Genomic DNA, 10,827 nt, shown 5'->3' on the forward strand with positions numbered 1-10,827 from the left:
AGATGGGATGGGCCCTCCTCCTAAACTTTGGTTAGGATATTAAGACCGATCATACTACACTCAATTAAGAGGGGTTTTTGTTTGTTTCACAGTCATTACCATATCAAATAAATTACTCTAATAGCACTAATGCAGCTGGAGGTGCTCATTACAACACTGAACAAGATTTCCTACCTTGTTTCTGTCCAAAGAGAATGTCTACCCTTTTGTTCCTTCCCCCTTTTGGGAGAAAAGCCGTTATAGTCCATTTACCCAATTAAACCTCTTAATTCATTTCTTTTTAAAAATTTGGAGGCACCTGAGTTTCCCTGTTAAGAAATGAAAGTCAAATTGAGTATCCCATCCCCTCCCCCACTTCCACAGGCCAAATTAAGTACCTGCAGCGAGGGTATTTCTGTTGCCTCTGATTTCTTGAAATGAGTATCAAAAGAAATGGCATCAAGTGTTCATGTCGGGCACGGAGCGGGCTCCAGAAACTTGTCAGATGTAGCATCCCTGTGTCTGGACTGTCTGGAGGTGACGTGAGGAGAATGTGAAGGCTTGTTGCTGGGGTAGATACAGCAGCTGGAAGCCTGTACTAAGCCAAGTCCCACCTACAGTTTGTCCAGGAAGTCGGCCAGGGCTGGGATATCTTCATTCCGGCCTTCGGCTGGGGCGGATGGGGCTATCCAAGGGGTTTCCAGGCAGGATCTGCTGCTGGTCAAACACGCACTGGGGGACAGCCCGGCTGCCAGCCGGAGTGGAACCTCGCACTGGCAGTGGAGCCAAAGGACTTCGTTTTCAGGCAGGTGAACCTTCACCACAAACACCAGGGTTCTGGCTACCTGGGAGTCCTCAAAGACGTGGCCCTGCTTCTTGTTCAGGCCACAGTAGACGCCACCGACAGCTTCTTCCATACCGGGATTCTCCACAGCTGAACAGGCTCCGTGAGCTAGGCCTCGACTGTCAGCCGTCCCGCCCTGGCAATGACCCAGCAGCCCCCGCGCTCGATAACGTCTGCGTGCAGCGTCGTGTCGTGACGTCAAAGCGCACGTCACGCCGGTGATCACGTCACGCAGGTCGTTCTCCTCACACAGCAGCCCTCTCCTTGCTGGCCCTCTGGAAGCCAGCCGCTACATTGTCCTTGATCTCCTTGAGGTACTGCACAGCCTCGGTGAGGACTTGGAGGCAGGTGCCTGCCGCCCAGGCCAAAGGACCTTGTCTTTCGAACCTCAGCCGAGTCCCACTCGTACTCCTCCGCCAGGTGGCGGGTTCACTGCTTGAGCTCCCAGTGGGTGGACACGTCATCCTGTTCGATGTCTTTGGCCAGGCCGTTGGGGAAGGGCCACACCTTTATGTACAGCCGGTTGTGCTTGTTGGGCGACCTGGACAAGCAGAGCACGTTGAACTCCTCGCTGAGAGTCTCATGCTGTACAAGACAACTGGGTGCTATTTCTTGATGGGAATGCAGGCATGGTCCTCCTTCAGGCCCTTCAGGAGGATCTCTGGGTGCACTTCACCGACCCCTGGGATGATGTGCTCCCTTGATTCCTCTATGATGCACTGCACCATGGGGTCCGACTTGGCAAGCTGCTTCAGACCCTCAACCAGCTTGAGCAGGTCAGCCAGGTACTTGGCCTCCAGGATGAGCCTGACAACCGGGACTCACGCTGAACTTATGCACCTGCATAGGCATACTCGTAAGTGGTAGTGGTGCCTGCATTCACCAGGAACTGGGCCACACCTAGGCCCGTGATGCTCCTGCAAGGCTCATCCTAGATGGGCTCCACAAAACGTCCCATCGTAAGGATTGTTCTCTGGATCGGCTTCAGGTACAGGTTTTTCTTCCTCTGGGTCATATAATTGGGGGCGTGTATTGTGATCATTTTGCATTGTATGCAAATATCGTATCATTATATTTTACACCTAAAACTAACAATGTTACGTCCCAATTATACCTTGATAAAAATGATTTCTTACAAAAATATTAAGAGGGTATGAAAAGGTTTTACTCACATAATGAAACTTTCTTTCGAAAGCAGAGACATCTCCCAAACAGGTCCAAAAGCGGCAGCTTGAGGGAGAGAAAAAAAAAGAGACTAGTTTGGCTTTTATTGTGATTAGAGGATATCATTGAAGCGAGGATTCCTGTGAGTGGACTAGGGTTTGCATGGTTTGGATTTCCTGCTCTTGCCAATGGGGGAACACCTAGTCTTTCTTATAAGCTTTGTCAGGTGTGGGGCAGAAGAGGGGGGAAGTCATTGAGTTTGAAAGCTGTCAGCAGTTAAATGTCAAAAATGAAGTCAGAGTGTTTATTAAAATGCCACGAGTTCCTTACTTTCAGGGCCTTTTCAGCTACTAATTTCTCTCTTATGAATTATCTTTTAACTGATCATAATATAACAAGACGTTGATGATTTCTTCTGTTGTTCTATAATTGTGGCTTAAGCTGAGAATAGACTGCCTTAAGTACTTCACACTCTAAATTCAGAGAGCCAACAGAAGTTGGAATTATTGAGGGGTGGAAGTTAGAGAATGGATATGTGTCAACCCTACTTATCCCTACCAATTACTATAGAAAGAAAATTGGCAAATATGACTATGATATTTTGGAGAGATTCCTGTTCATGGAAAGTGAGCCTTTCCCACTTTGAAGATACGGAAAGTAGATCTATGAGAGCTCTTTCCAAAAATTGGTAAAGCCTTCAAGAAGGGGAAACAGTTTTTATTCTTTGTTTGTGCTTGCTTAGTAGGAGGACTTACTGATATGCTCTTGTGCTAACTGAACAGAAGAAAGGCGAATAGGAAGAAGGGCAAAAGGCGGAGACAGCCACGGGGGGGGGGGGGGGTGCGCGCGCACATACGCGGGAGGGAGCCGGGAACCTCCCCTCTAAGTATGTAGAGAAGCATTCTGCAGGGGCTCACCAGACCTACAAGGATAGATTCAGCTGTGAGATACAGCCTTGCCATTTGCCTGTGTGGTTTAGTGAGTTAAGGGGCAAAAAGGGACAGTCATTAGAGGAATGCAATGTAAAGGTCATCAGCTTAAGGCCAGCTAAGAGGTGAGGCCAAACCTAAAAATGTAAAAATGTCTAAGGGAGCTGCACACCAATGAACACGTTGCTATCAAGGTGTGTTGGAGCTATAGATAAGGATTGGAAATAGTTATATCCAAGCAAGGAAAGACTATAATCCTTCCAAGGCAGTAAGGAAATATTGGACATCTTTCCTTTTTTCTCCTCCTGCCTTAACAAAAAAGAGGAACTAGTATCTAAAGAAGTAGTAAAGGGAAGTACATAAAGGACAGACCATAATTTTCTCTGCTTAACTCCAATTTTCCATAGCCCAAGGTAAGTCTAGTCTATGCTAGAGGTGGAAACAGTGAGGGAGGAGAACATACTGTTGAGTTTGAAACTGAGCTTTAACTTGTAGCAAGTCAAAGTCTTAAATGGGAAAGTGAGATCAGTCTAAAAACTGACAGACTAGAGATTTTTAATCTGATCTTCTGGTGTACTCTTAGCAGGAATTTTTACCATGGTCCCACTTAAGGATGGTTATGAAGAAATAAAGCTTTAAAAAATGTATGCCAGATACATTCACATGACTGGATCCTTCTCAGCTAAGGTGTCACTTAAATATGACCTCTTACAGTCATATTTAAGTGTTTCATACCTTGAATCATGGATAGTTGGGAAAATACAGTAGATAAATGGTATCTCATGCTCACTGGCCCTCTCTTGCTTATATTCATGTACACATGCTCACATACACATACTGAGTTATTAAATAAAAACTTGTAGGAGATGTCATTACCTTCACCCATAGGGTGTTTATATGGTAAGAAAAGTAAGATTCTACAGACTAAAAATTGAAAAGTATCAATATTTGTTAAAGAATTGCTCACAGAGAAATTAGAAGAAGCAGAGTTAAAAAGTTACAAGTGAGACCAGAGTAGCATGGGGGTCAAACTCAAAGACAGAAGGGAAGAGAGAAGAGTGTCAAAACCAGCAACACATACCTCTAAGGTAAAAATGTTTCATTGAAGGTAGTATTTTGGAGTTCTAAGTGTCTTGGCAAAAGGTATTTCCACAACATGTAGAGAGAGGTAGTTTGAATAATGGATGGGAGTGGAGAAGAGTTGTTCAGCACCAACCATGAAGCTGTATGGGAGCCTCTATGTGCAGTAAAAAGCAAACTGTTTTGTAAACACCAACAGAAAATTAAACAAATAAAAAATATGTTATCAACCTATTTTAAAAAATTATCACAACTGGAAAAATGTCACTAGAAAAAAAGTGGGTACCTATTGCATAATTACCATTAAAGATAGTTCCTACCCTACTCAGTTTGCAATTTAGGATATCATTTAATGTTGCCAACTATTAAAGCTATAGCGGAGTGCTGCCTGAGTAGTACTCTAGGTTTGGAAACTGGCTAGCTGTACAGCCTATGAAAGACATTTCTTTTCTGGATCTCAGTTTATGAATTTAGTAAGTTTTAACTGAACCTGTAGGCTTTACATTTTTATTGTACTCATATGTCCACAAATAACGTCTATTCACACACAATGTAGGAAAACTAGATAGCTTGAATTTATAACCCTACTCTCCCACTTAAAAGCTGTATAAATTAGGGCAGTTGACTTAATGGTCTTAGTGTCTCAGTTTCCTCAATAAATAAATTGGAATAATTATAATAGAGACTTCATAATGTTGTGATGAAAATAAATGAAATGTTATATGTAAAGACCTACACAGAGTGCCTGGCACAAGGTAATTGCTTAATAAATGTTATATATATCATTACATTGTAATTGCTTATAATTATAAAATGGTATATAGTACATCTGAACATATATACATGCGAGTTCTTATATATGTGTGCATATACATGTAGAGATAAGTATATCTATAGTCCTCTTTAGTGTATGTGAGCATATATTTCTTTAAAAGTATTTAACAACTTTGAACTTTATAAAATAATTTTCCACAAAATCCATATGGATAGATATGAAGCTCAAAAAGTAGAATTTCTAGCTCTCAAGGATTCCCACAAGAGGGGAAAAAGATTATTTTCATTTCGGGAAAAATACAAGTACTTTTAAACAAATATGTACCAAAGACTAATCCACTTTCCTTTCCTACCATTGCACCGACAGCATTATGAACCAGAAAATTGTTTGAGCAGCCACAGATAAGGAATTACAAATCTGGAGGTTCAAGAGTCATATAAAGCAGATGTAAGGTTAATTTGCATGGTTTAGTTGCCTCCCGATTTTTTCAATACATTTCAATGGCTTGAAACTCTGAAAACCTGATAGCAAATAAAAAGGTTTCTATAGGCTGCCTGATTTCTTGCTGATTCAGCTGTCTGAAGGCAAAGCCAATTACTATGGCTTGCATTTCCTTGTGCAGCAACCAGAACATATTCATTGTTAAATAGAGCCATTAAATATTTAGGGGAGGAAGAAAAGTTTTATGAATTGAGATGATAGCAGTGAAAAACTACCTATGGATATTTTCCTCTTAAACAACAAGAAAACACTTTTCTAAGTGTAACTTGAAAATCTCAAGCATGAAATATGATTTGATTTAATATCAATTCAATGGTCTTTTTAAATGTTGATTTTTAGGTTGGCATATAAGAAAAAAAAAGCCTCAGATATAAAGCTAAATTTTATCCTCAGAGTAATAAAAATAACCAATATGGTCTCCTGAACAAAGAACTAGCTGAAGAATTGGGATTCTATTTTTGGCCTCACCAGTGACTTGCTCAGTGACCTTGGACATATCACTTAAATGGCTTTGTGCCTCAAGGTTCCCAGCTGTAATATAGAGATTATAATGCCAGCCCCTGCTTCATGGGACTGAAGAACTATTTCAGTTTAGTTTGTTTAAAACCCCAAAGGCTTTTTAAACTACCAGAAATAACTGTTAAATTCAAGCAAGATTATATTTTATTAATTTCTTTTTACTGTTTGATTTGGTTTTCTTGTAGTCTTTCATAATCCTTTTCCTACTAAAATAAATCACAGGGATAAAATTAATAGATGAAGATTTTCATTGGGTATTAAGGAACACTTCTAACAGTAAAGGAAAATTAAGAATACACTTCTGAGATCAACTGATATACTTTATACTCCTTGGCATGTTTAACTCGTGATTCAGAAAAGAATTATGTTACAATCATGTAACTTAGAACTTCTCACTAAATCTGTAATGGACTATTTTCTTCTTATTCCAGGCCTTCTCACAGTTTCTCTCCATGACTTTTTTCAAGCAAGATTTTCTCATAATGTCTCTACAAATATACTGATAAATCCATTTCCGTCTCTCCAAATCCAGAACACCCACTCAAGCCCCTTTCAAATGCCATGTCCTTCTAGATTCCTTCTCTCTGCATAACAATATCTGTCATCCAATAAGAAGTTCTGAGTAGTTGGAGGAGTTAAGTAAAAGGGACATCTTTTGCTATACCCTCTTGTGAATTTTAAATTTTGGAACTATATATGTTTATTATTTGTTCAAAATTGATTAAATATTATTTTTCAGTGTTACTCTTCTCAAACTCCAGACTAGAACCCCCTACTTCAACTGCAAAAATACCTTGTTTGTTCTTTCACAACACTTCTTAGAAGTCTTGCATCATTACATCATGTGACAAATTCTTACATTCAGCAATTCTTACGTACAAATGAAATAGCCTCAAACCAATCATTCTTCCTCCTATCATACACCTCAGTCTATTTGGTGCCACTTTTTTTTAACTTATTTATGCTTTTTGTTGTTGATTTTGCTGCTTAAAGTAATCTCCTAATGTAATATTGAAGTGCTGCCTAGTATTCCTAAGTGCAAAAGTATAAAAAGCACTTTACAAAGAAAATACATATGTTAGATAAGCTGCATGCAGGCAAGAGTTATAGTGCTATTTGCCATTAGATCAAGGCTAATGAATTAACAGTATGTATTAATTTCAGTGTCTTTAAACAGAAACACATAAAACAGGGTTATATATTGATCAGTTAATAAAATGGGATCAGAGATTCTCAGGTCTCTAACCCTTGTTTCCCTAGGAATAGTGGTTCCATATTCACTATTTCAGGGTTTATGGTGACTTTGTAGAACATAACTATCCACCACTAACAAGGATTAATTGTACCTATTTTATTTGTATCCACACACTGCCTTCAACCATACTTTAAAAATCAACCTTTCAGTTCCACAATTGCACATTTCTTGGGCACATTTCTAACTTTCTGGTCATGTCAATTATAGACAAAAATTTGGCCAACTTTAAAGCTTCAGTTCAATATCCATTTTAAAGTTCATCTCCTTATATTTCCCCAAAGTAGCCAGATAGCTATCCCAAGAATAGAAGTGAGGCTGCAGCTCTTTTACTCTTCCTCTTCCTATTCTGGGTTCCCTTCTCCTGTTCTGAAATGGAAATGGACATGTGGTTTCTCATCTGGGAGTTTCTGTAGTTTTCTTCTTTATCCTTGATGCTCTTGCTAAGACGAACAGGCCATTGATGTTCTCTATGTGGTAAGCTATTTCTACTCTTTAGAAATAGCTCCCGAATCTCTTCACCTCTTTAGCTTTTGGCTCCTTTCCCCAAGAAATCCTTCCTTTTCCGGAATTATCTTTAGGCACATCTTAAAAGGGCAACAGAAAGCAAGGACCCAAGGTTTATTGTGTCCACGTGGATGTAAACCTCTTCATACTTTATCTAAATACCATTACATTATATAATTTTGCATGACTTAAACTTTTATCATTACTGGGAGATAGAGGATACATGAACTATTTTAATTTGTGAAATAAACAGCATATTCTAATAGATCTCAAACTGAAGCTGCAGCTTCAGCTTCAGCTGCAAGCTGATGGACATAAAAACGAGGGAAGGGAATTTTATTAGTTTTCTAGGACTGCTATAGGAAATTACCACAAATTAGTTGGCTTAAAACACCGGATTTATTCTCTCACAATTCACATGGCCTGAAGTTCAAAATTAAGGTATTGACAAGATTAGTTTCTACTGGAGTCTCTGAGAGAGAATATTTTCCATGCTCTTTCCTAGCTTCCAGTGGTTGCTGGCCACTTTTTGCATCATTTAACTTGTGGATACATCATCCCATTCTCTGCCTCTGTCGTCACACAGTGTTCTTCCCTGTAGGTCTGTGTCCTTATCTCCTTCTTCTTATAAGGATACATCTAGGGCACATCTTACTCCAGTATTTCCTCATCTTAACTTGATTATATCTACAAAGGCCCTATTTAACATGTCCCCTTCACTGGTTCTAAGTATTTTGAACAGTGTATATGTATTTGTATATGTATATGTATATGATATGTATGGGGGGGCACTATTCAGCTCACTATAGGAGGCTGGAAAATCCATGAAGAGAGGAGGTGTATAGAAACTAAAGTCAAAGCACAGAAATAAATGCTCCCAGAAAGAGCACATCCAACATTAAGAACTAAGTCAGTAAACAAAAGTCTGGAAATTGGTTAATACATATCACGTGCTCCATGGATGAAACTTGGAAGTTAGTGGGATTGGAGATGGAAATTCTGGAGAAACATTGCTCTGCAGAAAAAGAAGATTAATGGAGGGGATAAGTTGACATTTGAGATGAGGTAGTAAACAAGTGAAAGGTATGCTGAAAAACAAAAGAGAAAACAGAACTTTCTTAATCTTTTAAAAAATTGCATATCACTATACTAACAAAAGGTGGTATTTTTAAACCAAGAATCTTACCATGAAATGCCTAGGAATGAAAATGGCAGATAAATTCCTTACAACTTTACCTTAACTGGAATTCTTTCTCATTTTCTGCTCTATTAAGAAAATTCATTGCTCCCACCAATACAACACTTATCTATTAATGAAGATGATTTTAGTATACTGATATAAGAATATAATCTTTAAGTAGGAATCTGTCTATGAAATGTTTAAAAATGGGAAATACAGACAACTCCACACAAGAAGGTGGCCACCAGAGCACCCCAGGAAAAGACATGGCTTGTACTCACTTCAGATCCACCAAAGCCTCTGTGTACTCATAGATTGAACAGGGACATTCCCACACAAGTATGCACTATCAAGAATGGGATACGTAACTGTTTCACCTAATTTCATAGACACAAACAGAGGATAAGGATAAAGGAATTCAGTGAGAACTTTAACAGAAAACTATAAAATACTAAAAAAGAACCAATGATAGCTGAAAAATACAGTAACTGAAGTGAAAAGTACACTAAAAAGAATTAACAGCAGATTAGGTGATATAAAAGAACGCATAAATAAACTGAAAGGTAGAATACTGGAAATCACCCAGTAAGAACAGCAAAAAGAAAAAAAAAAAAATGAAGATAGTTTAAGTGATCTCTGGGACATTATCAAGTATACTAAAATTGTGTTATTGAGGTCCCAGAAGGAGGAGAGAGAGAAAAAGAGGCAGAAAAGGTATTTGATGAAATTATGGCTGAAAATTTCCCTAACCTGAAGAAGAAAATAGATATACAAGTCTATAAAGCACAGAGAGTCCCCAAAAGGTGAAGCCAAAGAGACCAACACCAGTACATATCATAGTTAAAATGGCAAAAATAAAAAATTAAAAAAGAACTTAAGAAAACAGCAAGAGAAAAACAGAGCCACTTATAAGAAAACCCCCTATAAACTATCAGTTGATTTTTCAGCAGAAACTTTGTAGGCGAGAGGGAAATAGCATAAACAGACCAATTACCAGTGATGAAATTCAATCAGTTATTTATAAAACAAAAAACAAACAAACAAAAAAACCCCAAAGGATCAGGGCCTGACAGCTTCACAGGAGAATTCTACCATTTACTTAAAAATTAATACCTATTTTTCTCAAACTACTCCAAAAATTGAAGAGAAGAGAACATTTTCAAACTTATTCTATGTGGTCAACATGACTTTGGTATCAAAACCAGACAAAGACTTAAAAAGAGTAAATAAAATTATAGGCCAATATCCCTAATGAACATAGATGCAAAAATTCTCAACAAAATGTTTGCAAACTGATTTCCACAGTATGTAAAAAGTATCATGCATCATGATCAAGTAGAATTTATTCCAGGGATGCAAGAATGGTTAAATATCCACAAGTTAGTTTATGTGATACATCACATTAATGAAAGGAATGGGAAAAATAACATGGTCATCTCAATAGGTATAGGAAAAGCATTTAACAGAATTCAGCATCTATTCATGATAAAAATTCTCATCAAAATTGGCATAAAAGAGACATGTCTCAACATAATAAATACCATTTATGATAACCTAACAGCTAAAATAATAACACAGTAGTGAAAAGCCAAAGCTTTTCCTCTAAGATCATGAGTGAGACAATGATGCCCACTATTCCCATTTCTATTTAATACAGTATTGAAAGTACTAGCCATAGAAGTCACACAAGAAAAAGAAATTAAATGTATCCAAATCAGAAAAGAAGTAAAACTGTCACTATTTTAAGATCCTATATATGTAAAACCCTAAAGACTTCACCAGAAAAGTATGAGAACTAATGAGTGGATTCAATGAAGTTGCAAGGTACAGGATTAATATACAGAAATCTGTTGTATTTCTATACACTAATAATGAAGTATCAGAAAGAAAAATTTAAAAAAAATCTCATTTACAGTTGTATCAAAAAAACAAACACTAAAACACCTAGGAATAAATATAGTTAAAGAGGTGAAAGACCTATATTCTGAAAGCTATGAAGTTTTGATAAGGAAAAGTTGAAGATAATACAAATAAATTGAAAGATATACCATGTTCATAGATTGGAAGAATTAATATTGTTAAAATATCCATACCTAC

General features: G+C 37.9%; 1 pseudogene; it reads right to left on the reverse strand.

Annotated features, from left to right (window-relative positions):
- Positions 1–633: 633 nt before the first annotated feature.
- LOC105077982 (elongation factor 2-like) lies at positions 634–1,865 on the reverse strand (annotated as a pseudogene).
- Between the last annotated feature and the right edge of the window lie 8,962 nt (positions 1,866–10,827).

This window comes from Camelus bactrianus, chromosome 1 (assembly GCF_048773025.1).
Source record: "Camelus bactrianus isolate YW-2024 breed Bactrian camel chromosome 1, ASM4877302v1, whole genome shotgun sequence".
Taxonomy (NCBI): Eukaryota; Metazoa; Chordata; class Mammalia; order Artiodactyla; family Camelidae; genus Camelus; species Camelus bactrianus.